Source organism: Rhinichthys klamathensis, unplaced genomic scaffold (assembly GCF_029890125.1).
Source record: "Rhinichthys klamathensis goyatoka isolate OS25496 unplaced genomic scaffold, OSU_Roscu_1.1 h1tg000223l_1, whole genome shotgun sequence".
In the NCBI taxonomy this organism is placed as follows: domain Eukaryota; kingdom Metazoa; phylum Chordata; class Actinopteri; order Cypriniformes; family Leuciscidae; genus Rhinichthys; species Rhinichthys klamathensis.
Genome location: NW_026606747.1, coordinates 2,120,001 through 2,144,854, shown reverse-complemented (window position 1 = coordinate 2,144,854; position 24,854 = coordinate 2,120,001). Strand labels below are relative to the sequence as shown.

The following is a 24,854-nucleotide window of genomic DNA, read 5'->3' as shown; positions in this document are numbered from 1 at the left end:
ACCCAGCTTTTTGGTGATCTGAAAAACCAACATAAGGAAACATAAAGACATTCTGACAGGCATATACATTTTCTTCGTTTTGTTATGGAGCATTACAATATATATAACACAAATGCACACTTTTCATCATTATAATGAAATGTAATGCATTGGTGGATTAAACCAGTTCGCCTGGATCTTCTGCCTCAGCTGCTCTGTGGGCTCATAGAGGCACTTGGCAATCCACACCCAATCTGTTGGCTGAAGGACTCTCTTGAACTGACTGGGAAAAAAGCTCTCCCAATCAGTAACAGCCTGAGGCAGGGACTTCCGGTTATGGCCGCGAGCTAGAAGGTCACGTTCGAGCCTGCTCTCTACTACAATCCTGACTAATCCTTTTAGTTGAGTCAAAAACTCTCTGAAACTGTGAAATTGACGCAGAAATGCCTGGCACTGGAAGAGGGAGTAGAGATAAGCCTAAATCAACAACCCAATCCAAATTAACAGGCTTTGGGTCGCATGGCATAGAGCAGCCAGCTAGCAAGGAAACTAACGGTACGACTGATGCTAACGCTGCTAGTAAAGAAACTAACGAAGGTGATGTGAACAATAACGCGACGATTCCACCCGGCAACGACCATCAGCTTAATATGGCTAAAGATGAGATACTGGGAGAGATACGCAATTTGAAAACAGAGTTCGCGGGAAGATTTGATGGCGTACTGAAAGCTATAGAAGAAACAAGAAAGGATGTGTCTGAATGTACAGAGCGGATGACTGAGGCAGAGGTGCGTCTGTCTAACGTGGAAGACGAGCAGGTCGACTTGAAAGCGGTGGTCGAGAGTTTACAGAAAAGAAATAAACATCTTGAGGAAAAAATGGTCGATATGGAAACAAGATCGCGGGTGAACAATCTTAGGCTGGTGGGTCTCCCTGAAAATTGTGAGGGCTCCGACATGTGCGGGTTCTTGGAGAGCTGGCTACCAGACGCGCTGGAGTTAAACCCAATGCGTCAACCTTTAGTCCTGGAAAGGGCTCACCGCGTCGGACCAAAGAGAGACACCGATGCCTCGCCGAGAACGGTAATCATGAGATTTCTTAACTACAAGCAGAAAGAATCCGTACTAAGAGCCGCCAAAACAAAGAAGGATATCCTCTACAAGAACCAACGTGTGAAGGTGTTTGTTGATATCGCTACGGAGGTGCACAGGCAGCGGAAGCAGTTCGATGTTGTTCGTGACCAGCTGCGTAAGCTAGGGGTGCGGTATGGAATACTTTCTCCATCTACGTTGGTACTGACATACAAGGAGAAAGTCCACAAGTTCACTTCCCCAGCGGAGGCCAAGATCTTTGTCCAGAAGATCCAAATGGATACAGAAGAAACAGAATGACTTATGTCTATAGGTATTGCCAATGTCGTAACAACCACATATTGTAGGTATTTTTGATTAGGCATTTTTGAAGTTGTAAATGCTAGCTTTGTTAAAAAAGGATACATTTTTTGAATATTGTTGCAGGTGAACGTTGAGATGTTTCTATTCTGACAACAGTTCAGATCTCAGGAATCTGACGGTGTTAGCGGTCGGAAGTAGTGTATTTCAGGGGTTTACCCAGTTAGCTGGGAAGGGGGGGTTTGTATTTGTGATGTTTGTGTTGTTCGCAACTTTTAGTTCTTGTAGCAGGGTTCTAGTGGGTGTTAACTCTCAGACACATTTATATTGTGTAAAAATAATGCTTCTGTATGTTTGCTTAAATGACACAAAAATTTGAAATTAAATATACTTCCTGGAATTGCAGGGGCCTAAGTAGACCTAAAAAGATCAAGCAGGTTATGAATAAAATAAAAGATCTAGGCTCTAAAATAGTTTTCCTGCAGGAGACCCACACTCTTGAGGAGGAAAATATCAGAATAAGCAGGAGGTGGCAGGGATCGCTGTATGCATCCTCATTTACATCTAGAGCTCGAGGTGTAGTTACACTAATTCATAAATCGGTACCATTTCATGTCACAAATGTTATAAAAGATAAATTTGGAAGATACTTGATTATTCAAGGATCTATTTTACATGAAAATTTCAACCTAGTGAATGTATATGGATCTAATATAGATGATTATCGATTCTTTACAAATTTATTTCTAACCATTTCTTCTCTCTCAGGAAAAAATATTATCGGTGGAGATTGGAACTGCGTTTTAAATCCAATTTTAGACCGATCCACTGGAATTGACCTGACTCATCATAAAAGCAGAGAAATCATCCAGAACTTTATGAAGGAGTTACAATTGGTAGATATTTGGCGACATTATAATCCAATCGATATTACTTACTCTTGTCACTCTAAAACATTTAATACATATTCTCGCTTAGATTATTTTCTGATTTCGGCAGACTTGTTGCCTAATATGGGAGAATGTTCCTATGATAGTATTACAATATCAGACCATGCTTCATGTAACATAAAATATACTCATAAAGATTTACTGATAGACCCTCCTAGATGGTGCTTGCATCAAAAATGGCTCAAGGATGAATCTTTTGTAGGATATGTTGGGAATAAGATTGATGAATATTTTAGTATAAACACAACACAAACCACTGCTCGTGTCAAATGGGATGCCTTTAAGGCCTGTATAAGGGGTTATATAATTTCTTATACTTCTTCAAAATCTAAAGAACTGCGCAAGAAAAGACAACAATTAGAAGAAAAAAATAAAGAATTTGGAGAAGCAGTTGTTTAGAGATAAGAATTCACAAGCAGAAAAAGAGCTGTTGCTGTTAAAAGCACAGTATAATAAAGCTACAGCGGATAGGGCAGCCTCCAACATACTAAGGTTAAATCAGTCTTTTTATGAACAGGGGGAAAAGCCCGGTAAGATTTTAGCATGGCAAATTAAACAATTGGAAGCACAAAAAAATATAACTACAATAATAAATACAAAAGGAGAAACAATTGTGGATCCATTAGAGATAAATAAAGAATTTAGAAATTATTATGAAAAACTTTATGATTCTCAGGGCCATACAGATCTAAACACACAAAAAATATTCTTAGACAAGTTAAACATACCAACTATTGCAGAAGACCTTAGCCAACAATTAGACCGGGACATTAGTGAAGATGAAATAGTCAAAATAATTGATAATATGAGTACAGGTAAAAAAGCTGGACCTGATGGGTTTCCAATCGACTTTTACAAAAAGTTTAAGGGAAAGTTGGTAAAGCCAATATTGGAAATGTTACAGGAAGCTTTTATAGATGGGGACCTCCCTAACTCAATGGTCAATGCATTAATTATCTTATTACCTAAGCCTGGAAAATCTAGGGATAAATGTGAGAATATGAGGCCAATAAGCCTGCTTAACTCAGATCTTAAAATAATCAGCAAATTACTAGCAACTCGTTTACAGGAAACCCTTCCATTGATCATCCACAGGGATCAAAACGGCTTTGTTTTGGGACGGCAAGGTCTGCACAATGTTAGGAGGGTTCTCAATGTCATTCAAGCATTAGTCGACACTAAGGATACGGCCCTTCTCTCCCTGGATGCCGAAAAAGCATTTGACAGAGTAGAGTGGGCCTATCTTTTTGACGTGTTGAGATGCTTTGGATTTGGTCCAAAAATTCGAAAATGGATACAGTTATTATATTTACATCCAACTGCAGAGATTTTAACAAATAAAAACGTATCTAAACCAATTTTAGTTAAACGGGGATGTCGGCAGGGGTGTCCATTATCTCCGTTACTCTTCACTTTAGCAATTGAGCCCTTGGCTTTAGCAGTACGGTCACACTTACACATAACCGGAATTACAATTGGTCAGGTAGAACACAGACTGTCGTTATATGCAGATGATATAATTGTATTCCTTTCACAACTAAATTCATCTATTCCTGCTTTGTTAAAACTAATTGAGGAGTTTGGTCATATTTCAGGATATGTAATTAACAGATTAAAATCTTCTATCTTGTTGCTAGATAAAAGAGAGAGAGAAAATCCACCTATAGTTGTTTCACAATTCAAATCAGTTTCTAAATTTACTTACTTAGGAATACATATCCTTCCAAATTTAGATTTAATTGTTCAGCATAATTATGAATCGTTTACTAACGAAATTAGAGATTGTGTCAACAGATGGACTCTTCTTCCCATGTCTCTTATTGGTCGAATTAATATTTACAAAATGAATATACTTCCAAAACTGTTGTATGTTTTTCAGAATATTCCCTTGCCTCCCCCTGCTGACTGGTTTAAAACATTTAAGAAATTGCTCCTTGATTTTATATGGTCAAACAAACGTGCTAGAATAAGACTGTCGTTACTCCATTTGCCCTACCATGAAGGAGGCTTGATGTGCCCAAATGTTGTATGGTACTACTGGGCAGCTCAGCTTAGATCTATAGGGTACTATTTTAGCAAAAAAGACGCCCCCCAATGGACAGAAATGGAAAGTAACATTTCGAGCCCTCCGTTGCCTTTGTACCTTTTTTCTGATACAGAAGCTAATTTGATGAAGAAAACTAAAAATCCAATAGTTAAAAACATGGTTAAGGTGTGGTATAATGTTAAAAGACATATTAAAGAACCAGTTATTTTATCACGGCTAACCCCAATTTGGGGAAATCAGAAGTTCTCCCCGGGGAGAGCGGATACAGTGTTTAAGCAATGGGCCTTAAATGGGTTGGAGAAAATTCAAGATCTATATCCAACAGACTCAGACAACATGATGTCATTCGACATGCTTAGACATAAATTCAACATTCAAAAGAAATATTTTTTCAAGTATCTCCAACTTAGAAGTTATATAGGAACAAAACAAAGCAATTTATTGAAACCACCCAAATCTAAGTTAGAAGAAATGATAAGTGAAAATAGCTTTAATAGGGGAGCAATTTCACAACTTTATAAACTACTGTTATCACACTCCCCAGATAACTCAACCTTAAAATTAGAAGCCTGGAAGAAAGATCTACAAAAAAATGTATCACTAGACGAGTGGGAATTGGCTTGTAGTAAAGCACATAAGCAAACTGTAAATTCTAGGTTGAGATTATTACAATACAAGTGGCTAATGCGTGTTTATGTTACTCCTGCCAAATTAAACCAATACAATCCAAATATCCCAGACATATGTACAAAGTGTGAAGAAGAAAAGGGAACATTGTTTCATTGTATTTGGGAATGCAGAGAAATAAGGACATTTTGGGGAGCAATAAAGCAATCTGTGAAGGATATAATTTCTAAAGACCTTCCTCTGGAACCTTCTTTTATAATTTTAGGCTTATATCCCAAGCACGCAGGATATACAAAAGGCGAGAAGACGTTCATTGATATATGTTTATTGCAAGCTAAAATGTTGATTGCACTGCACTGGAAAAACATAAGAGGACCAAGTATTGGCCAATGGGTTAAGCAGATGTTGGCTACACTTCCATTGGAACGCATCACTTACTTGCTAAAAGGAAAAAAGGACTTGTTTGATAGTATTTGGAGACCTTTCATGCTTTTTGCAGAAGGCACAGACTTAACAGAAGGTCAAGAGGAGGACGACGCTCATGAATAATTTTTACAGTCCGCGACATGCTCTTTGGGAGATGGTTGGTCTCTGTTAACTTGTGTCAAAAGACATTACGGTTATAACATTTTATATATGGTAACATTGTATTTTGTGTCTGAGAGGGGGTTTTGTTGTATGTCATTTAAAAAAAAAAAAAAAAAGACAAATAAACATATTGTTGGAAAAAAAAAAAACAGCCTGAGGCAGAGATGGTGTGGGCTGCAGTGAGGGTACTGGACATGAGGATGGAGTGGGCCGCGGGGATGGAGAGCGATGTGGTGGTGGAGTGGGCCGCGGGGATGGAGAGCGCTGTGGTGGTGGTGGAGTGGGCCGCGGGGATGGAGAGCGATGTGGTGGTGGAGTGGGCCGCGGGGATGGAGAGCGCTGGGGTGGTGGTGGAGTGGGCCGCGGGGATGGAGAGCGCTGTGGTGGTGGTGGTGGTGGTGGAGTGGGCCGCGGGGATGGAGAGCGCTGTGGTGGTGGTGGAGTGGGCCGCGGGGATGGAGAGCGCTGTGGTGGTGGTGGAGTGGGCCGCGGGGATGGAGAGCGATGTGGTGGTGGAGTGGGCCGCGGGGATGGAGAGCGATGTGGTGGTGGAGTCTACCATAGGCTCTGCCTCAATCAAGGCCTTATCTGTTGACTGGGAGAAAATGATTAGAAAACAAAAGAAAAACAAAGGAAGGTCATATTAATCATGTTAAATAATTTCACCAATTATTCTGCAGAACTTTGCACTCTGAGAATAGATCAGGGGATGGTCCATAAAATAGTCTATCACATGATACAGGGACTTATCATGCCTTTTATATATTATATGATATACCTACCTTATGGAACCCACAAGTGCACACTATGTGCCTGCCAAACAGGTCCACCTTATTCCCCCTTTGCAGGGGACAGGCATCAATTCGCTCCAGGGCCTCCTTCCATTTTTTGCTTCCAGGCCTTTTGCCTGTACTGAACTGGAAGGTGCCCTGGGCATACCTATGGCAGATGTCATTACAATAGGCAGAGGATTTGCCTGTTTTGGTCATGTCTGAAAAATATTGTGGAACAAATCAAAGTAGTTGTGCATTTCTTGGCAGTAGCTATCGGCTGTGTTAATGAATCAATGACGTGACGGGTAATTGTTTTGTCCAAAGGCCTTAATAATAATAAACAAATATATGACATCCAAAGTATGTAAGTTAGTAATACGTTATCTCTTTTACTGAATCCAAAAGGTTTTAATTATATTTACATCAAACATCGTATAGACATGGGGTTTGTCTAGACAATACGAGTTTTATGTAAATATCTTTGTTCCAATAACAATGAAAAAGTGTAATGTTTGAAGTAGTAATATTATATGTACAATAAAATGTGCTTTTGTAGCTATTTGTGCCTGTGTATTGGTTAAACTATTTATAATGTCAAGGGCAACAGACATTGTCATTCTGTAACCAGCTTTGGTCATTCGGTAAACCGATATAGAAAATATTTCAATTGAATAATATTGTTTTAAATAACTAAAGGAACTACAATAATACAAATATAAAGCAGATTAGTTTTTTTTTCTACATTTCCCCTTTTTCATTTTCCTGTGCAATGTTTATGTTTAACTTGAATATAATGGGGGTTTAGAGTAGTCCAATAAAATGATTACGTTATTTTATATTTGTCACACACTATATCTCAACGTCTCAAGAGTAAGTTTGCTCTTTGACTGACCACATATTTTACACTGATAGTGGTAGCTTTCTTTGGTTTGCCGCTTCTTGGGGGATCACCTCTTATCTCTCGCTCCTTATCCTCCAGGGTTGCCTTTCGCAATCTCCATTCTCGGAACCGATTGAGAGAAGCTAGTGGTGCTGGGGCTGGCTGGTAAGGAAGCCCACCTTGAGGTTGAGGTGTTGGAGCTGGTGGCGGTTGATCATGATGGTCACCCTGGGAGTGAGAAGCTGGCACTGGTGGCAACTGGTAAGTGTTCCAGCCCTGAGAGTGAGACGCTGGAGCAGGTGACGGCAGGTAAGGGGACCAGCCCTGAGAGTGAGACGCTGGAGCAGTTGACGGCAGGTAAGGGGACCAGCCCTGAGAGTGAGGCGCTGGAGCAGGTGACGGCAGGTAAGGGGACCAGCCCTGAGAGTGAGGCGCTGGAGCAGGTGACGGCAGGTAAGGGGACCAGCCCTGAGAGTGAGACGCTGGAGCAGTTGACGGCAGGTAAGGGGACCAGCCCTGAGAGTGAGGCGCTGGAGCAGGTGACGGCAGGTAAGGGGACCAGCCCTGAGAGTGAGACGCTGGAGCTGAGTGTTGACCCTGCTGGCAGTAGGCAACGTCCGACGAAGCAGGGAAGACAGCATCCCCAGGCCAGTGCTGTGCTCTCGACCAGTCCTGATTAGTGTTGTCAAAAATATTGATATTTCGATAAATATCGATACTGAAATATCTGAACGGTACCAATACTAATTTCCCGAAGTATCGATACTTGCCGAGCGGTCACTTTCACTTCTCTCCAAAGGCGCGTTGACAAACACCACACGTGACGCACTCGTCTCATTCGCTCTGGTTAAATAGCAAACGTGAAGTGAATGGAAAGATTGCGAGGGTGGCGCCCCCGCGACCGGCTTTGGTTGATTGATAAAGAACACCGCGATCGGGCATGTCGGAGAATAGCGCGCACACGCATAAAAAACACACCGCGAGCAGGCATGTCGGAGAATAGGCGGACACGCGCTTCACACTGTGAGCGTGCTGCGGGCACCCGAAAGATTGTTTGACTATCAATAATCCCTAACATCACTCATTTTTTAAAATTATTTTATAGGTGAAAACAGACTTAAGGAACAGGCTCCAGGGGTAGGCTACTATTTAGCAGCATATGCTCAGCATCAGGGGTGTTTGTTATTTGGACAGACCTGCCCCCACTGCTAAAAAAAATCCTAAAAGAAACACTGTAACTCTTCTCATTTGAACTTTTCTGAAACATTAACCAAGATGGCCTAGTATTGTTGTTGATATGAGTCTGTGTTGTCTAGTATTTTCACCGTTTTCTTAAAGTTAACATAATCTGACTGAGGAATCTTAGACAAGTAAATATTGTTGTGGTCAAATGTAAATTAGCTTGTGCCTATTTAACTTTATTCAAAAATTATTATTTAATTCTGCAATTTTCCTTCATTAGCGATTATCATCAATTTGATTACACAGATACTAATTAAACTAAACAGCTAGACAATGGCATCTCTGAATTCAATAATGAAATGCCTTTAACTGAAAATTGAATGTTTAATCTTATTATTATACATTACTGACACTCTATCCTCCAATTTGATACTGTTAAGTGCTTTTTTGTTACAGTATATTTTAATCTTTGATAACAGTAGGTAATAAAAATACAACGGATCATGAAAGCTCTGGTCCAACTAAAAAATATTAACAAATAGAACTCGGGACATTTTTGTTCATGTAAAATATACCTCATTGTCATGTTCTAGACTTGTTATATTTAGCTTTAAATACAAAAAATACCCCCTTAATATTGTGGCAATTTTTTTCTCTGTGGTATCGAAAATGGTATCGAATATCGATATTTTTCAAGGTATCGTATCGAAGTTAGAAATTCTAGTATCGTGACAACACTAGTCCTGATCTTCATTGGTTGAGCTGGCACCAGCTCCAGTGTCTGTGTGCACAGTGGGAAACACCACTCTGGCACAGCGACGTTTACGAATCACTGCCTCACCCTCACGGTTTTCTGGTTCCTGGAACTCCATAACTGTATTAGCGCGTTGAACAGGCTCGGATGGTAGGTCCCGGGCCTCCAGGAGCGATTCCTCTGCCAAATGGACCTGCTGAGGAAGCTGCACCCCTTGCAGTAACGAATCGCGGTCAGTTCTCTTCTGCCGATCCTGCAGCCTAGAGAAAATAAAAATCACAACAGAACTTTTTTGTTGTTATTTGTGTGAAATTTATCTTGTATGAATAAGTAGGTTTTCATATCGAAGTGAATGTATGAAGCTGTAAATATGAACAGGAGGACACTGTGGTGTTGTTTATAGTCACAAGTAAAAGGTTGGTGTTGTCCAGTATGTCTTTGCAGTCCTCTATTAACTGTTTGATATGACTGGTCTGAGGATCGCTGATTCTGGTCTGATCGCTGATCGATTGCTCCTGTCTGCCTCGCTGCCTGCTGTGTGTTTGTTTGCTTTGAGGCTGTAAGCTCCGCCTGAGCCTCGTATTTCTTTATGTTTTGAGCCATCATTTACTATCTAGTTGTTTATACTACTAAATACAGCTTACCCAACATCTCAGATTAACCTTACATCTCTAGCTTCCGTTATTGTTAACACAGCACGCTAGTAACTCGCTAACGTTAGCCTGCTAACGCGCCACCCGTGCGCTCATTAATATATTTATTTTCTCTCGCGCGCCCGCGCCTTTTGAGTTCATAAAGTCCAGGTAAGTAAGAAATCAGTCAACAAACACGGTGAGTAATGTCTTCTTGTCCTGTTATTGTCACCTGTGTCACATGTCATATGTTTAGTATAGCCTTCTCCGATGGCAATATAGGATTTATATGTGATAAATGCAAGGAGACAGTCAGGCTGACGGAGAAGATTTCAGAACTAGAGACACGCATCCAAACTTTAATTGAGGATGGTAAGAATGCTAGATCTTTAGATATTGTTTTGGATGCGCCTAGCATAGTGAACTCTTTACATGATTCAGTTCCGGCTGAAGTAGAGCCCGTGCAGCAGGGCAGATGGGTTACTGTGAGAGATCACCACTCTAGTCGCGGATCAAAGAACCACTCTTCCGTTCCGATTCCCATAACAAATCGATTTGCCCCACTCAGTGAAACACCCACTGAGAATTCTGTTGATTGTGCCCTGGTAATTGGTGATTCGATCACACGGAACGTGAAAATAGAGACACCAGCCACCATAGTCACATGTTTGCCGGGAGCCAGAGCGCCTGACATCAAAGCAAATTTAAAAGTGCTGGCTAATGCTAATCGTAAATTCTCTAAGATCATTATTCATGTCGGCACTAATGCGGTTCGACTCCGCCAGTCGGAGATCACCAAAATTAATATTAAAGAGGTGTGTGAACTCGCAAGTACGATGTCAGGCACTGTAATTTGCTCTGGCCCCCTTCCTGTACGCAGGAGTAATGAGATAGTTAGCCGATTGGCCTCACTGAATGGTTGGCTGTCGAAGTGGTGTCCGCAGAATAATATAAAATTCATAGACAATTGGAAAAGTTTTTGGGGCAAGCCTGATCTGTTGAAAAGAGATGGTATCCATCCCTCCTGGGCTGGTGCTGCTCTTCTCTCTAGTAATTTGGCTCATAGTCTTAGAGCTAAAACAAGACAATCTGGGGCTCAGGTCAGGAAGCAGACAGACTGGCTAAACCGACCGTCTGCTAGCGGCCTCACGTCACCAAGGTCAGATAAATCCCATCACATAGAGCCTCTTTCACCTAGATATCATCATATAGAGACTGTGTCTGTTCCCCGAATTTGGAAATCCAAAAAACGTCAGGTTAAAAATTTAATTGATGTTCAACAAATAAAAAACAGATATAATACAGATGAGCAAATGATAAAGCTTGGGTTGCTGAATATTCGATCCCTTACTTCAAAATCTCTTATAGTTAATGATATGATTTCAGATTATAATCTTGATATGCTGTGTTTGACAGAAACCTGGCTAAAACCAAACGATTACATTATTTTAAATGAGTCAACCCCACAAGATTACAGTTATAAAAATGAACCTCGTCTGAAAGGCAAAGGGGGAGGTGTTGCTGTAATTTATAGTAATATTTTCAAAACCACTAAGAAATGTAGCTTTAAATATACTTCTTTTGAAGTATTGGTGCTTAATGTAAAAATATATAGTGTAAACGATAAATCACATTTGAGAATTCTGCTGGCTACTGTGTACAGGCCACCAGGGCACCATAAAGATTTTATCAAAGAATTTGCGGACTTTCTATCAGATTTAGTATTGGCTGCAGATAAAGTACTAACTGTTGGTGATTTTAATATACATGTAGATAATGAAAAAGATGCTTTGGGATTGGCATTTAAAGACATTGTAAACTCAATTGGAGTTAGACAACACGTGTCAGGACCTACTCATTGTCGTAATCATACTCTAGATCTAATATTATCACATGGAATAGATGTTGATGCTGTTGAAATTCTGCAGCAGAGCGATGACATCTCAGATCATTATCTAGTCTCATGTAAATTACATTTAGCCAAGGCTGCAAAGCCGACTCCGTGTTATAAATACGTTAGACCTATAACTTCTGCCTCTAAAGATTGCTTTATCAATAATCTTCCTAATCAGTTTCATCATCTCAGCATCCCAGATAGCTTAGAAGAACTCGATATTGCAACAGAAACGTTTAACTCTCTCTTTTCCAGCACTTTAGACGCAGTTGCTCCGTTGCGCTTAAAGAAGATTAAAGAAAATAGTCCAACGCCGTGGTACAGCGAGCACACTCAGGCCCTAAAGAGAGCAGCCAGAAAAATGGAGCGCAACTGGAAGAAAACTAAACTAGAGGTATTTCGGATTTCGTGGAAAGAGAGCTCAATTGCTTACAGAGAGGCTTTAAAAGCTGCTAGATCTGCTTATTTTTCAAACCTATTAGAAGAAAATAAACATAATCCTAGGTATTTATTTGAAACAGTGGCTAAACTAACGAAAAAGAAAGCTTCAAGCTCAGAAGTGTCAAAGCAACACGGCAGTGATGACTTTATGAACTTCTTCACTTATAAGATTGATAATATCAGGGACAAAATTATAACTATGCAACCGTCTACCACAGTATCGCATCAGGAAGTGCATTGTAGTCTCCCTGAGGAAAAATTTGATTTATTTGTTGCTATAGGAGAGGAAGAATTCTGCAAACTCGTTAATTCATCTAAATCGACAACTTGTATGTTAGATCCTATACCGACTAAGCTACTGAAAGAGATGTTTCCAGAGGTCATATATCCTCTTCTTAATATCATTAATTCATCTTTGTCTCTAGGATACGTACCAAAAACCTTTAAACTGGCTATGATAAAACCGCTTGTTAAAAAACCACAACTTGATCCTACAGAATTAGTCAATTACAGGCCGATCTCGAATCTGCCTTTTCTGTCAAAGATATTAGAAAAAGCAGTATCTTCACAACTATGTTCCTTTCTAGAAAGAAATGATATCTGCGAGGATTTTCAGTCCGGATTTAGACCGTACCATAGCACTGAGACCGCTCTCATTAGAGTCACAAATGATTTGCTCTTATCATCCGATCGTGGTTGTATCTCTCTATTAGTGTTACTCGATCTTAGTGCTGCATTTGACACCATTGACCACAACATTCTTTTAAATAGACTAGAAAACTATGTTGGCATTAGTGGAATTGCATTAGCATGGTTTAAATCATACTTAACTGACCGTTATCAGTTTGTAGCAGTAAATGAAGAGATGTCTTATCGATCACAAGTTCAGTATGGCGTACCACAAGGCTCAGTACTAGGACCGCTGCTGTTCACTCTGTACATGCTACCATTAGGAGATATCATTAGGAAACATGGAGTTAGCTTTCACTGTTATGCCGATGATACTCAGCTGTATATTTCTTCAAAACCCAACGAAACTTACCAATTCACAAAATTAACGGAATGCATAGCTGATATAAAAAATTGGATGACTAGTAATTTCCTACTACTAAATTCTGAAAAGACAGAGATTCTAATTATTGGACAAAAAACTTCCACACGTAATAACCCAGAATACTGTCTAACACTTAATGGCTGCTCTGTCAAGTCTTCGTCGTCGGTTAGGAACCTGGGTGTGCTATTTGATACCAACCTTTCTTTTGAAAGCCACGTGTCTAGTATCTGTAAAACTGCATTTTTCCATCTTAAAAATATATCTAAATTACGCCATATGCTCTCATTGGGAAATGTGGAACAATTAGTCCATGCGTTCATGACCTCAAGGCTAGATTATTGTAATGCTCTACTGGGTGGTTGCCCTGCACGCTTAATAAACAAACTACAGCTAGTTCAAAACGCCGCAGCTCGAGTTCTTACCAGAACCAGGAAATATGACCATATTAGCCCGGTTCTGTCAACACTGCATTGGCTCCCTATTAAACATCGTATAAATTTTAAAATATTGTTGATTACCTACAAAGCACTAAATGGTTTAGCTCCGCAGTACTTGAGCGAGCTCTTAACGCATTATAGTCCTTCACGTCTATTGCGATCTCAAAATTCCGGCCAGTTGATAATACCTAGAATATCTAAATCGACTGCTGGCGGTAGATCCTTTTCCTATTTAGCACCAAAACTTTGGAACAGTCTTCCTACCATTGTCCGGGAAGCAGACACACTCTGTCAGTTCAAAGCTAGACTAAAAACACATCTCTTTGACCTAGCATACACATAATACATTATAGACTTCTATAAATTCAATGTTAGGCTGCATAGATTAGGTCAGCCGGAACTGGGAACACTTCCCTTAAATCTTGATGTACTCGCTACATCATAAGAAGAATGGCATCTACGCTAATATTAGTGTCTTTGTTTAACCCGAGGTTTTCCCGCAGCCTGCCGGATCCAGGCCGTGTCCAGATCTGACGAAGGAGATTCGCCTGGACCCGATGACAATGCAGTGCTGAAGTATCCACTATCCTCTCCCTATGGAGGATCCCTTTCCCACTCTACAGATAAAGCGCTGTGAATTCCGGCTCGCGTACCCCGAAGTGATAAAATAAAACAAAATTCTGTATCAAAATTTATAGGCAAGAAAAGTAGTTTGTTTAGGCTGGGTTGTATGAATTACAAACCTGCGCACATATTTTAAAAAGCACATAACTATAGAATTCTGAATGAGCATGTGAACGCCGTCAGCGTTAATCACAGGTTCGCGTTTAAAGTCTGATCATTTCGACGGAGGTGAATCAATCAAAGTTAACTTTAGCTGGAAGTAACATTATTCAAGAACCGCTATAACGCCAAAACAATCTGTTACCTTAAATTATATGTTTATCTCTGTAAAGCTGCTTTGAAACAATTCATTGTTAAAAGCGCTATATAAATGAAGATGACTTGACTTGACTTGTAAGTCATGACAATTGACTGAGGTATTGCAAATGTTTTCCCTTTGTTGTCCTTTGGCCTATTTCTGGCTTCCCGGAACTCTTTGTAGAGTCTGAGTGCAACACACTCAGAAATCCTGTTAAGATCAGGTCTTTGGCCAGCCTGGCCATGAACCATGAACAATCTGCAAAATAGATGACAAGATGACATAATCCACATTATGTGTATGTACTGTAAACACATACACGTGAATTTTGTGTCTATGTAGACACACACACACACACACACATACACAAATATTACAAATATACTGTATATCAGAGGCAGATACCTCTCAGCTGCTTGCTGGCCTGGGGCAGAGCCACTGCGTTTCCGAGAAGCTCTCCATGATCCTGACAAGGTCTTTTTCTTACTTTTCATGGAGTATTTGGTTGGGGACTTGTCAATGGGATCCAGGCTGGAGTACAGTCTTAATATCTCTACTATCTTCGAGTTTGAGAGAGCGGTTATTGTCCGATTGAGGCTGACAAGATACCCTGCCAAGGCATCGACCGCCTCCCATCCGGGAATTCCTCTAGGATCACACCGACTATCCTGTCACATGAAATGAAAACAAAACCAATTCTTGTACAGCTAATTTAAAAGAAAAGGTGAAGGAACAATGATTTCTGATGGTGAATACATTAGCCACTTTACCAGAGTTGAAGTGATGGGCCCACTGTCCTCAAATGGGGAGCTGGAGGTACTGCTGAACACACCACTTTCAAGTGTAGATTCCTTAAGTAATTATGTGTAAACAGTGAGAGGGGTACAATGAGGTTGATAAAGTTTGTTGTGCTCATGTTACACAAATGAATTGTTGATATAACGAGTCAATCACACATCACTAATCAAAAACAATTAATCTCTGCAAACTAGGTTTACAGTAAAAATGTTTTGATTTATCATCAAATTATTAACACATCAATACCTGAGGTGAAGACTGAAAATATATATCGGTGGCCTGGGGTACTGTCACATCAGGACATTCATCCTCCTGAGCTTCATCCAGCATCTCTGGTGGAATGGCACCAATTTCCTTCTGTGCACTCAGCAGATCTCCCCGGTTAGACTGCGCCAGCAAATATTCCACAGCAATACGCTCTCCTGCCATAAGTAATCAACAGAAAGACAGAAGAGAGAGAAAAAAAAAAGATTAAAGTAGAATGAGTGAGTGAGTGAGTGAGTGAGTGAACAAAGGTGTAACCTTCAGGTAATATCGAATATTGTCCAGCATGTTTTATTTTCTTTTTTGTGCCATAGAATCTTACCAGTAGGTTTCCCCGGGGGTATAAACTCTGGAAGAAGTCCACTTCCTAGGACTCTTTTGCTCAGGACGTTCACACTGGACATCAAACGTACATCGTACATCTTTGTACGCGATGTACCACTCATGCCCAGAGCTTGCTGAGACCTATTATGGTTCCATCTGGATAACCCCTCAAGCAAGTACATCTGTGTATGTAGAGCATTACATCTCCACCCTGGCAAGACAAAAGCATTGGTGACAACAACAAAAAAAAGAATATTATGACAACTTAATACACAGCATTCATTAACTAAATGTTTCAAATATTGAGTGTTTCAGCTTGCCTGGGATGAAACCACACTGGTGCAGATGAAAGCTCTCGAGCGAGGAGGATCCTCTGCCACATCTTAGGACGTCAAGCGTTTTGTCTCCCTTCTCCAGGCCTGATCCAGTGTTAGTGTACAACTGGACACCAGGTGGATCTTGAATGCAGGGCAAGTGCTTCTGCTGTATCTCCCACACAAGAGACATGCTGTCATGATTTATGAGATGCAAGCCACTTGTGTCTGTGAGGTCCCACATGGAGTCCAGCAGTTGTTTGATTAGAACGCGGGTCTCCTCAACCCCTCGGGTTCTCCTGCGGCAGTGCTTGACCAGCTCATTTGATGTGATGCTTGATAACACCTGAGAGTCAGTGGGTATGTGACCCTGGTGCTTTTTTTTAAACTCTGCCCTCTTGGCCTCTTTGAGTCGGTGAATGTCCTCTTTGTCCCACTCAAAGATACAAGTGGACAACTTTGAGCAGAACGTGCCAAACAGTGGGTTGTGCTCCATCGTAAGACCCTTTGTGAACCGCCTCATAAAATGGAAAATATCCAGTCTCACCGATGACGTCCATGGTCGAAACCAAGTGAGAACCGGACCCACCCCTATAACAATAAGAAACAGACAGTAAATACAGTACATGCATCTCTGTTTGTTTCCAGTTCAAACTGCACTGATCTCCTGCCAAAACTATTGTTTGATCAAATGTGTTACGGCCTCCATTTAAAGAAACAAACCAAGGCTCAAAAGGGATTGGAGAATGCAATAAAAATGATGCCAGAAACAAGTTAAATAATGCAAAAATATTCCCAATAACAATTTGTGTTCTCTCCAGTGAACTTGAACAATTATTATAGGTTTTTATAATTGTACAATCCTCCCTAATTATAGTCTAAGTTCACTGGACCGGTAACTATACAGAGAGACAGTAGACTACATTACATTCATTTATTACATGGCTTGGCTGAATTCCAATGTAGAATGCGGTCTGTTATTTCTTGATAACAGACCGCTGCGAACTATAACAGACCGTTGCCATGCAAAACAGCGCATTGCTATGGACGCGGAAGGGACTATTTTCTTTGGCGGAAGCAATACAATCGTTTTTAAAACAATAAACTCCTTTTTAAATCAATTTGTGTCAAATTAATTATTTATTTTGTAGGTAGCCATGTAATAAGCGGGATAATGTATAGAGAGGCGGTCGTTATAGCGAATAACAAGCCCTTCAGGCTGTCAAGACCGCCTGTCGAGCTTGTTATTCGCTATAACGACCGCCTCTCTATTCATTATCCCTTATGTAACAACAGGGAGAGGACACCTCAATGGTTTCTGACCTTATATTTAGCTGGGGGGAAATACCTGATGAATACACTGTGTTACAGTCATGTTCAAAGTGTGCATTAAATGTATCACTTAATTATCTTTATAGTTTCTAGATTTCTAGAATTTCTTCAGAGTCTATGTCCATTTAGGCTTACTTGGAAAGAAAGCATACAATAAATAAAGAAGGAAACTCAGCCTCTGTAAAAACAAAAACGTGAGAAAAACTGTGGCAGAAGCAGACCGACTGAATGATATATCTAAAAATATACATTTACAAACTACTGCTCTAAAATGAAACCATTTAAGGAGTTTGGCTCATTATTTCCACAAACAAACTGTTGTACACTTTGCCTGAAAAGCGAGCAGCAATTGATCTTCAGGTTACATTTCCTGTGTAACATTAGGCTGTCTTCTGCTCATTTTTAAGGCAAAGAGTACAACAGCTCATTTGTGCAAATAATTAGCCAAACTTCTTGAATGGTATGGCAGTTTCAATTCAGAGCAGTGGTCAGTAAATGTGTATTTTTAGGATTATGCATTCAGTCGGTCGGTGATCGAACTTTCTCTCGCTGTTTTATTACAGCGGCCGTGTTTCTTTTTTACAAATGTGTCATAATTCCATATGAAGCTGCTGCTCACTCTGTGTAAAGAATAAACAATGCGTATTCTCCATTGTAGCATCAGTAAATTTGGGATCAATACCGTGGTCTATTTAAGAAAGCAGTGAACGTGCACTTATCCCAACTATCTACACCTGGCTTGACATAGCTTCACCTTCTCATCCTGGCTCGGCAAACGTGCAACCGATTAAGCCGCGATGAGCAGATCACACTAAGTCAAGCTGCGCTTTTTCATTCATCCTGAATTTCTTCATTCTACTTTTGTGCAACAGCCCCCAGAGGCACATGTAATAGACACATCACAACACAAATTAAAAGGCAACGCACCTGTCTCACTGCAGCAGTCTCTGTCCACATATATGGCATCTGGCTGTGGCTCATCAGCATCGCTGTACCTTTGGACGATGCCTTGACAAAGGTCATCAAGGCCAGCCCCCTCACCAGTGGTCAGCACAGAATTCAGCACTTGCCCAAATTCATTGCCGATATTAGACATCCATGTGGCTGTGCCCTCAATGCCACCAGCAAGTTTTTTTTGTGATCTACATAAAAAAAAACACGTCTCAGAAATCATCGGCTATGCTAACAAACTGAAGTTTACACACAGTATGTTTACATTTACCTTCTTAGTAGAGTCCAGTTTCAAGATTCTACCAAGCGTTGAAGTGATCACACCCTTCAACTCGTCAAGGTGACTCAGAATGTCATTGGCATGAACCGTCTCAAACCACTGGGAAAGGGGCAGGGGACTGAAGGGTGGTGGCGGCTGATACACAGCTTCAGACTGGGTGAGGACACAGGACTTTTTGTGGACCTCACAATCAGTGAGGTAGTCGATGGTCCGCCTAGCCCACTCCTCACTGTGTATCTCCTGCAAGGCTTGCTGTAAATAGCTGGAGCTGTTCCCTAATGTTCTTGGGCGCAACATCGCAACACACCTCCTGTCCAGTGCCAAATGGGTTGTGAGGACAGCTGGGAATTTGTAACGGTGGGAGGGATCGAGCTGTTTTAAAATGTCAATGCTCCAAGGGCAGACGGGAATCATGCATTTGCTGCACCTTGGAGAGTCTCCACCCACCAGGTAATATTTCGAATCAATGTCAATTACCTCCCTGGCTTTAGTGTAAATGCCAGAATGGTGCATCTTTCTATTGCACTGGGTGCATTTCAGAGGGATGCCCCACATCCGCATTGGAGCCCACAGGAACATCCACTGGCGGAAATAATTATGTGGATCAGGAGGTGAGATGGATTTGGTGGGGCTGGGGGGATGGAACCAGTTCTGAGACAGGTTTTGTTTCAGCTGTCCAGTACTGTCATATAAAATGTGGGCGATCCACTCCTGGTCAGCTGGCTGGATGACTCTGGTGAACTGCTTGGGTAGAAAATTCACCCAGTTTACCTCAGGAGGCTGCAGAGTGAGTGGGTGTCGTGGTGGTGCTAGAGACGTCTCATGGGCTGTGGGAGGAGCAGGAACAGGGGCAGGAACATAGGGTGGGTCACTGGGTTGCAGTGTCGTCTCTTGGGCTATGGGAGTGGTAGGAGCAGCAACATCTGGGAGGTCTGTTGGACAGGTCAAAAGGTGACATTCCTCTATGTGCTGTAACAATCCAAAAGCCCCCCAGGCCTTTGCACCACACTGCTCACACTGCTCCTGGGTGTGGTAGTCTGACAGGTGCTGCGTGAAGTCCTCGCACATCACTTCCTGACTACACAGCGAGCATGTGATAGACTTCCCCTCGCTCATCCTGCACAGAGCTGGAGTTTTCTGACCTACACCTGTCTGTAGGGCTGGGCAAATTTTTTTATTTTTTGATTAATGTTTTTTTTTAAATGTGGTTGATTCTCAAACACCACGAAGCGATTTTTTTTCCATATTTATTTATCTATTACCCAAAAGCCAGTATTAGTTTTCCTACACTGTTCATAGGCTTGCAAACTCCATTTTATAGCTAATGATGTGAGATTTTATGTTTGTTTTATCTTAATCATAAAATAACCTCAACTAGTGCTGCACGATTAATCATATCGCAATCCCGATGTCAAGCCTACGCAATTATATGATGCAAAATGCTGCGATTTTTTATGAAATTAACCAATTTGGGCTGTGTGAGGCGCATGTGAGATCCGCGTCTGTCAGCAGCGGCTGGTCTTAAAGGGACAGTACACAGTAGCCACTAATTATATCTTTCGTTAAAATTAATCAAAGAACAAAGGGAACAGAGAAAAAACACTCACTGCTCTTGACTAAAGAACTTTTGTAACTTTAATAAGGATTAGTCTATATATAATTTATAATTAATACAGCGCAGACTGTTTGATAACTTTATTCAATTTCTGCATAGCAATTTCTGCTTCCTGTTAGACAGGAAGGGCACAGGTAAATATGATTCTGTTTTAATGTACCCAAGTGTACCTAAAGTAAAAAAAGTTTAATATACAGGTTTGTAGCTCTTAATGTCTTTTTATTAAAGGCACATTATGCAGAAATTGTGTTTTAGTCAAACAGTGACCCCTATAGTCGCTGTGGAACACTTACACTGTCGTAAATAGCTATCTAGACATATGTGGACATTTTTGGACTGGTCTAATTATCAACAATGGATGAATGAACAGCATCGTAAAAAAAATGACATACTACAAGCAAGCGCAACAACATAGAACGCAAACAAGTTTAGAAATAAGAGATTTAGGCTACTTAATCCATCAACAAGATCGCCAGGTCAGCATCGCGGTTGAATCCAGTGCTGCTTTTTAGCTCGCGCCAACTAGTGAAAGCCCGACCGAGTGGGACTGTCACAAGGAAATAGTCAAAGGATTCAGTTGCGAGTAAACAGTAATTTATTGAGCACAATAGTAGATATCCGTGTGGGTCAAAATGGAAGCAGACAGAAGAAGACTCAGGCTCGGCAACGCAGGGACGCAGTGGGCAGACACAGATGCAGGAACAGGTAGAAATTCCTCCGGGAAAATCTCAGGAAACCACAGCATGGTACAGGAGTGGAATGCAGGAGAACACGGTGAGTAGAACCCTGGTAGCCTCAACAACCAACTGACAAAGACAGGACGAGGTAACAAACAATATATCGGACATCCTCATTCAAAACAGCTGGCGCTGATCAGCTCATCAGCCGCGCCCGCCCTCGCGCTCACTGACACAACACGCACACACATAGCGAGGGCGAATCAGGGACTCTTTTCCGGTTCCTCACGCGGTCAGATTCTCTTTCCCTTTTCCAAGTCTCTTCCGACCGCGTTTTCTTTGCTTTTTCCATCGTCAAGTATCACGTCTGAAATGCGCGCAAGTGTCTTGGTGCTTCATATGTGGTTGTTGATGTGTGTGACGTCGCCGCCGTAAAGCAAGTCGTGATTCTCGCGAGATTTGTCGGGGGCGCTCCTCTCAAACTTGCATTGCTGGTTTTTCCAGCTGCGACCCCGCCAAGCTTTACTACCAGGATGATTCGCCCTACTATGAGTTTGTTTACCACCGAAATGACTTTGAAGCTGTTATATCAAGGTACAATTCTTGCATAGTGTGCCTTTAATTAACCACTTGTAAACTAATGTTCACTTTTCTTTTCTTTTTTTTTTATAAATATAGGATTTGTGTTAAATATATATTCATTGAGTCGAATCGAAATCGAATTTAGAATTGAAATCAAAAAACCGAATCGAGAATCAAAATCGAATCGAATTGAGAGCTTGTGAATCGAAATCTAATCGAATTGCAACATCTGAATCGATACCCAGCCCTCCCTACCTGTCTGTGGTCCTGGAACTTTAACAGCTTCCCCAACTGCTGCACTGGCCTGAGAAACTGTAGCTGTTGCACCTGCACTGGCCTGTAAACTCTCAGCTGACCTGAGACACAGCTGACCTGCACTGGATCCTGCTTTCCCTGCTGACTGGGAAAAACCAAACTGGGTTGCAGCACTGGCCTGTGGAGCCCTCAGCTGACCTTCACTGGATGCTGCTGTCCCTGCCTTCTCTGCTGACTGGGAAAAATCAAAGTGGGTTTACATTTAAAGTACATTTCCACTAATAATTACATACTTACACTGTTTAACACTGGAAACAAACAGTAGAACTGAGGAGAAACCATTTTCCATGACATTTTCCAGTATATTTTCATCACATCACAGGTTTAATGATTCAATGGCATCGTTTACCTGGTGGTATCCACACTTGCAGGGGATCTTTTTCCCAAATATGTCTAGTTTGCGGACAGTAGTTTGACCTTTCAGGGGAGTCAGAGGACAATCAGCAATCCGCTGTATTACCGCCCTCCATCTCCTGGACCCCGGCCTCTTGCCAGTTGTAAATGTGTACTTTCCCTGGGCATACAGGGACATCACACCTGCCCAGTATGCATCTGGTTTCCCAGTCTTTGTCATTTCTGCAGATATTAGGGACAATATATGGAAAACAACAAAAATGAACTTAACAGATGGAAATACTACTCAACTACTACTGATCACCACAAGCAAGGCTTTATTTCTCAATATTTCAGCAATATATGTCTATCAAATGAACAGTATAGCCTACCCTATCATATGACAAATGTGTTGATTGATAACAGTAATTAATTTCACAATTTATTTTACTCAGAAAGTTAATCCATAGGTCTACACTTCAACTAGGGTCTTCGTGCTGACGTCACTAGATTATTAAAAAAGCACACAAAAACACCTCAGGCGTTAACGGTTTTCACATCAGGTCAATGACACAAAACATAGTTAGATGAGCACCATTTATCGTAGAAAAATATTTTAAACGACGACATTAACTGACCAAACAGACAAACAAACAAACGGCTAGCGTACGTTACCCTACATAAACAGGGTTTACATCTAGTCTAATTAACCTTACACAATAAATATCGTAGTACAATCCGAATGTGTTAATGTAACAGAAAGAAAGAGACTAAATGTAAACGTAGGCCCCTATCGCAGTTTATTTAGAATTCACAACAGCGGGTCATTTTAACGTATGGGGTTAACGTTACCGTTAAGTTACGTTACCCTTTCAACATCGTTTCCCACGTTTATCCAAAGGAGCTTAAGTTAGCAAAAACCTACTGTCTCATAGACTTTAAACATTCACCCTAAAGTCTATTATTAATATAACATACCTGTCAACGTCGCGAACCTGAGTTTGTAACCTGTCACTAAACGGTGGCCATCCAATCAGCGACGAGATTCGCATGACAACCTTACGCTGTATGATGGCTAAGGTCCCTCACCAATCAGACAACCGTGCGTCGAGGCAGCACTTGTTGATGATTGGATGCGTCGCAACATAAAAAATAAATTTAAAAAAATGCATTGCAACATCGTTTCTTAGGAACTGATTGGCTGTTTTACCCCATGTTAGGACCTCGTTCGGATATGTTAGGAATTGTTAGGACTTGTGTTAGGAATTGTTAGGACTTGTTAGGAGAGCGTTAGGAATTGTTAGGACTTGTTAGGAGAGCGTTAGGAATTGTTAGGAGAGCGTTAGGATGTGTTTGGCAGTCCTACTGCCGGCGGGTACGGCCACGACTACAAGCTGGCTGAAGGGGGCATGTAGTTTCGCTTGCTGCCTTGCAGCGTCGCTGCCCGAGGCCAGTGTAGATGAGCAAGAACTCAACAGCAAAACGTACCGCTCCACAAAAAGAGGCTCATTCGCCCGAACAGGGACTTGAACCCTGGACCCTCAGATTAAAAGTCTGATGCTCTACCGACTGAGCTATCCGGGCTCTTGCTCGTGTCGCGTGCGTGCTGCGTGGGGACGCACAGCAAAATGAATCGTATTGGCGGCAGAAAAAAATAGATTCTCCAATGCATCGCGTTTGTGGTAGAGGTGGTAACATGGAGCTTAATCTCATTGTTACCCAGAAAAACTTGCCGTGACCCAGATTCGCTGCGGCCACAACGCAGAGTACTAACCACTATACGATCACGGCGAGCTACCGGTCTCCCCGACGTGAACTTGAATACAAAGGTGCCTTGACATCTTTAGCTTGCAGACAAAACTGTTCCTTAACAACATAACTATTTTCAAGGGTAATACTCTAACAGTGACTTTTTATGAAGTTTTAGCAAGGCCTCCAGAAGGTTACAGCCTAAAGCAGGCGCATGCTGTCAACGTAGTCGGCAGGATTCGAACCTACGCGGGGAGACCCCAATGGATTTCAAGCCCATCACCTTAACCACTCGGCCACGACTACAAGCTGGTTGAAGGGGGCATGTAGTTTCGCTTGGTGCCTTGCAGCGTCGCTGCCCGAGGCCAGTGTAGATGAGCAAGAACTCAACAGCAAAACGTACCGCTCCACAAAAAGAGGCTCATTCGCCCGAACAGGGACTTGAACCCTGGACCCTCAGATTAAAAGTCTGATGCTCTACCGACTGAGCTATCCGGGCTCTTGCTCGTGTCGCGTGCGTGCTGCGTGGGGACGCACAGCAAAATGAATCGTATTGGCGGCAGAAAAAAATAGATTCTCCAATGCATCGCGTTTGTGGTAGAGGTGGTAACATGGAGCTTAATCTCATTGTTACCCAGAAAAACTTGCCGTGACCCAGATTCGCTGCGGCCACAACGCAGAGTACTAACCACTATACGATCACGGCGAGCTACCGGTCTCCCCGACGTGAACTTGAATACAAAGGTGCCTTGACATCTTTAGCTTGCAG

At 41.6% G+C, this 24,854-nt stretch overlaps 3 non-coding genes across 3 annotated transcripts; all 3 read right to left on the bottom strand.

Moving 5' to 3' along the window:
* Window positions 1-23,847: 23,847 nt before the first annotated feature.
* Window positions 23,848-23,920, bottom strand: trnak-uuu (transfer RNA lysine (anticodon UUU)). The gene has a single exon. It is a non-coding gene; the product is annotated as a tRNA-Lys (tRNA).
* A 389-nt stretch (window positions 23,921-24,309) lies between these two features.
* On the bottom strand, window positions 24,310-24,391 carry trnas-uga (transfer RNA serine (anticodon UGA)). Its single transcript has one exon. It is a non-coding gene; the product is annotated as a tRNA-Ser (tRNA).
* A 120-nt stretch (window positions 24,392-24,511) lies between these two features.
* Window positions 24,512-24,584, bottom strand: trnak-uuu (transfer RNA lysine (anticodon UUU)). Its single transcript has one exon. It is a non-coding gene; the product is annotated as a tRNA-Lys (tRNA).
* Between the last annotated feature and the right edge of the window lie 270 nt (window positions 24,585-24,854).